The sequence below is a fragment of the Quercus lobata genome, chromosome 6 (genome assembly GCF_001633185.2).
Source record: "Quercus lobata isolate SW786 chromosome 6, ValleyOak3.0 Primary Assembly, whole genome shotgun sequence".
Taxonomy (NCBI): domain Eukaryota; kingdom Viridiplantae; phylum Streptophyta; class Magnoliopsida; order Fagales; family Fagaceae; genus Quercus; species Quercus lobata.
Window position 1 is genome coordinate 31,109,425 of NC_044909.1, and position 5,301 is coordinate 31,114,725.

The 5,301-nt window shown below is 32.5% G+C and overlaps 1 long non-coding RNA gene across 1 annotated transcript; it reads left to right on the top strand.

The window, feature by feature from the left end:
• The first annotated feature begins 1,588 nt into the window (after positions 1 to 1,588).
• Positions 1,589 to 4,557, top strand: LOC115994248. Its single transcript, XR_004093160.1, has 4 exons — positions 1,589 to 1,670; positions 2,973 to 3,049; positions 3,147 to 3,203; positions 4,074 to 4,557. It is a non-coding gene; the product is annotated as an uncharacterized LOC115994248 (long non-coding RNA).
• Positions 4,558 to 5,301: the final 744 nt, after the last annotated feature.

Consider the following 5,301-nt stretch of genomic DNA (forward strand, 5'->3'; position numbering starts at 1 on the left):
TTGGGTTGGGCCGAAAGAGAAAAACCTCTAACTCATGTCCTTGTCCATGGGCAATGTCCATATTGTCTTTAGTGGGCTAAGCTACCGGGTTGGACCTAATGGACTACTCATGAGCTTGTGTTAGGAAAGAATCAATTTTTTAATAAGGGAATAATTAATCTATTTTTTTTAAGGAAAGAATGAAAGAATTTAATGCTTAATTAAATTTTTTTTACAGTATTTATTTAAATTTTTGTTCTGTTGATGGAAACTTATTTATTTATTTTTATTAAGGGTTTAAATGTTTTTTTATTTTTAAATTTTGATAAAAAAAAAAAATCAAATTGTCAATTCAAAATTACTATACTACTAGAAAAATATATATTTAGGATCTGTTTGGATACAACTTATTTTGCTGAAAACTGAAAACTGAAAACGTTATAGCAAATAATTTGGGACTACTGTAGTGCGTTTTTGGGGTTGAAATTACTATAGCGCATTTGGAACTTTTTATTATTATTATTATTATTATTATTATTTCACTCCTTTCCCATTAGACATTTCTCTCTCTCTCTCTTCAATATGCACAAGGTGGAGCTTCCTCTCTCTTTCTCCCATGGAGTTTGGTCTTATGAAGAACTAATGTTTTAGTTTCTTGATTTGGGAACTCGGTGGTGGTGGTGGATGGGTTGATCAACGGTGGGTTTGATGGGTTGATTGGCCGTGGGTTTGATGGGTTTGATTTGGGAACTCGGTGGTGGTGGATGGGTTGATCGGCGATGGGTTTGATGGGTTGATCAGAACTCGGTGGTGGTGGATGGGTTGATCGATGGTGGGTTTGATGGTTTGATCGGCAATGGATTTGTTGGGTAGATCCGTTTGATGGGTTTGATTTGGTTTTGGTTTCATATGGATTTGATGGGTTGATTAGTTTGGATTTTTTCATATGGGTTTGATCGGTTTAATCTCAGATTTTTTCATGTTCTTCCAAAACGGATACTTCCAAAACAGTTTTGGTTTCACTGTTTTGCTAGGTTTGCTGGGTTTCAGATTGCTGGGTTTGCTGGGAAGAACACGAAGAACAAGTTCTTCCAAAAAAAAAAAATAATAATGAAAAGAAAAGGAACAGTACACGCATGCTAGTACACAGACTGAAGAATTATTGAAATGATGCGTTGAGGAAAAAACAACTACACGTTTTGGGCGTTTCATCTCAGTGTTTATTTTGTCTATTATAGCGTGGGTCCCATCTGAGTTTTAAATGCAGACGCTGAAATAAGCTAACAAACGCGGATCCAAACACTTCCAAAGTAAACTAAGTTTAAAACTACCACTTTAAGTATGTTAAGAAATTCTTTTTATAATATTTATTAAGAAATTTTTCTATAATGTTTCAAGATCAATCTTTTATACTCTTCTTATATATTTTAATAAATGTTATGTTCACAATATTTTCACAACAAATCTTAAATAACAAGTTATTACAAATTATTATTGACAAGGTAAAAAAAGTAATTTTAACAATAAATTCAAATTATAACAAATATTAACTAACCACCTACATGAACATAACACTTCTCATTTTTGTTATGAATTCTAAGCTAGCCATCGGATGGGCATAAAAACTAGCCCACAGCCTTTTCCTTTTACACTCCTTTATTTCTGCCAAAGAGCCAGCGCCTCCATGTAAGGTATATTTGTTTCATCCTTCTTTTTCGTAGCTCACTTGCAGTTAATACTGTGTTTTTATGGAAATTTGATGATTTTCAAGTATGGCTTTTTAGATCGTTATATAATTTGACTTTGCTGGATTTGTAGTTATTTATATAGTGTGTGATACATATTTGTTTATATCCCAAAAAAATCTTCTTCTTTTTTTCTCTTAGATTAATATACCCAAAAAAAAGACAGCTTCTTTTTTTAGTTTTCTTCAGTTGTAATCATTGTAGAGATCTTTAATCTGATGCATTGGTTTTTTGATAAATGGGTATTGTAGTGAAATATAGGTTGGCATGGCGGTTGACAATTGTCACCATTTTTGCGGATATGAGGTCCTATGAGTGAGAGAGCATTGGTTTTGGTTAACGATGTGTTGGCTATTTAGTTTTTATTTTGGGAAATGGGAACTAGACTGAATCATACGAGAGAGGGATAAGGCCTAAGATACTTGGATTTCTTACTTAGCCTTGTCTGCTTGAGAAAGAAAGAATTCACTTTTTCCCCTTTCTAAAATAAATTTTAACTTAGAAAACTGTCTTTTTTTTTCTTTTCTTTCTTTATTAATGAGCCAATATTCACCAAATTTAAAAAAAGAACTTAAAAAAAAAAAAAAAAAAGAGTTTACTGGAGACTCAAAAGGGTCGATTTTTGCTGTCAAAGTTTACCCTTTTTCGCGGTCACAAGATTTCTTAGTGTTCATGTTACATTGTAGAAACTGCTGAAGTGTGAGACCTAATATATAACTTCCACATTGATTTTTGTATTGGAGCTTCTGGTGTTTAATTTTTATGAGTTGTTAGTGGACTTCAAGTAATGCTACAAGCCTCCAAAACTTTTGATAGGTGTCATGAATGTTTTACTTCTCACTCATGGTTGTGCAGTTCCACTACTATCAATGGGTGGCTCCATGAATTCTTATGAGCAGCTAGTTGTCTACAATCTACATATGTTAAAAAAATAATAAAAAATAAAAAGAAAGAATGAATGAAATGAATATGTTGGAGATTGAATGCGATTTCTCATATCTCCTAGGCAACCAGTTAGGGTGTCTAAAAGTAGAGGATCTGGACTTAACATATCTTTGTGGAATGTGATTTTTTAGACTCATAATCACAATTTAATTGATGAACCTTGTTTTGCAGCTAGTTTTATGGATAATGTAACTTTAAAGAATAATTGTGTCTGATTGTTTGGGCTATGCTAGTGTTATGGATTATGTAACTCTAAAGAATTTCAGTGTCTAACTGTTTTATTTATTATTTGGGGTGTATTAGAAGGAAAATTAGTGCACCAGAACACTAAGAGGAGGGCAAGTGGACCTTAAGTGTCCTCTGGCAAGAGGATCCAAGAGGTACGCCATTTTTTAGTTTTTTTTAATTTGTTTGTTAGAAACCCAAAAATGATTGAAACCCAGTTGATCTTTCACTCTCACACTATCCTCTTTTCAGGCTTAGCATTCTCTATTTGTAGTAAGTTTAAAGAGGGGTGCACTCAGCTTGAGAATAGTAAGTAATTTCTGCTTAAATACTTGTAGAATTCTATAATGAAATTTATAATGCATGGTTTTGTGGCGGGTTGTTAAGCTAGAGCATGCGGGTGGCTTGCATGGTGTTATAAGGTGGTTTATGTAGATATTGGGAGTATTGATTGTTTTGCGTATTTTTGGATGATTATTGATAAGTTTTTTTTTTTTATTATTTTTATTTTACTTTCATGGACTTTTATTACAAATAATTTCACTGGCTTCTTGAAATTCTCTTTTCTTTTCTATTTTTTTTTTTCTTATTTTTATGCATGCCAAATATGTGCTAAGTTTTCCTCTCGCTAGGCGTATTCTTATTTTACACATGGTGAGTTACCTTTTGATGATTGCTTTAGATGATATACAGTTTATATTACACTCCTACTAAGTGTTTGATAAATACCTTTGATGATGTTTTTTTTTTTTTTTTTCACAATTTGGGAATGCTTAATGAAACTTTGTTAGTAGTGTGTATTCGTTGGTGTCAAAAACCTTTATTAAGGGATTTTAGGTGTTTTAAGACTCCTTGTGTCCATGAGTATGAATTGCCAAGAGAACCATTCTTGATTCTTAAACTTGGCTTTTGTCAATCTATTTGTTTGGTTTTTTATTCAATTCTTTGGTATAGTGCAATAACTATATCCTTGAGATGCCCACATCAACAAATAGAGTTAGACCTCGGTGTGACTTGCAAGTCATTTTCCCAAATTTAGAAATTTAGTCATTTTTTCTTAGGATTAGATGTTTCCTTTTTGTGAGATAAAAGATGTTTTGTTCTTCAAATAAATGTGAAACAAACTAATTGAAATAAGGGCTAACCCTTGGTGTGTGCATTCATGAAACCGCAATATAGGAATTTCTTGTAAAGCATTCTATAGCAATGGATAAGAGCTGGATGATGATTAACAATAGGATATCCAAGGAATATTTAAACGGAGTTGAACAATTTCTGAATTTTGCGTCTCAAAAGGCACAGCAGGATGGAAGGATCATATGTCCCTGTAGAAAATGTGCGCATTCAAATTTTTTTGCTATAGATGTTGTACGAGTTCACCTAGTATCACATGGGATTTGTAGGGGTTATCAACCTTGGATTTTTCACGGGGAATCATTTCGCAAAAGATCATCAACTGCATCTCATCAAGAAACAAACCACTCATCTCATCGAAAAACAAACCACCCAGGGTAATTTTGGTATTTTGAAGACTAACTTGAGTACTAAATAGATGTTATTAAACTGCCGCATTTATTGTCAAGTGTTTTACTGTATTTATTAAACAAATTGGAACTTTGATTATGATATTGACTTAGTTCGGGTGGTAGTTTTTATTATTTGGATGATGATATTGTAGACATTTGTAATGTATTGGTTTGGGCATAACAATCATTACTATTATATTTGTCTATTTGACTATGGTTATAGTTTGTTAGTTTGGAGATTTTTTATTGTGGTATTGTGCATTAGTAGAGCCAATTTTTTTTTTAAATTGTATTTGCATTATTAACCGGTTATAAACTGGTCATTGAAGGTGACTTTAAAACCTTGTTTTCAGGGGAAAAAATATTGGTCTGCCCCTACAGGTTGAGGTTTTTGTAGTGCGTATACATTATGATGCCTTGCTTAGCAACAACTTTCACACTTCCTTTTTTCATCTTTTGTCACTGGTTGGATATCATTTTTTTTTTTTTTAATAATTCACTTGTTATAACAAGTAGAGAAGGGGATATGAAATTTAATCTTCCTTCATAAAAGAGATCAAGCAGTGTTATTGAACTACATAATTCTTGACTGGTTAGATGTTATGTTAGTCCTAGTTAGACTTATTATTGGTATTATAAGTCTGATCATTTGTTATTTAAATGAAATCTACTCAAATTTTAACCCCAAACAAACCAATATTGCTAGGCTCTACCTGTGCATGGATTCGATTCTTAATAATTGACCAAACGTATTGTAGGGGAAGGGTGTGATCTTGGGTCAATTAAGCTCTTGGTGCTTATAGTAACTCCAAAAGCGAAAAAGAGATACATATACATTGAGAAAATAGATACTCATAACGGCTTTTCGTCATTAGAAACTT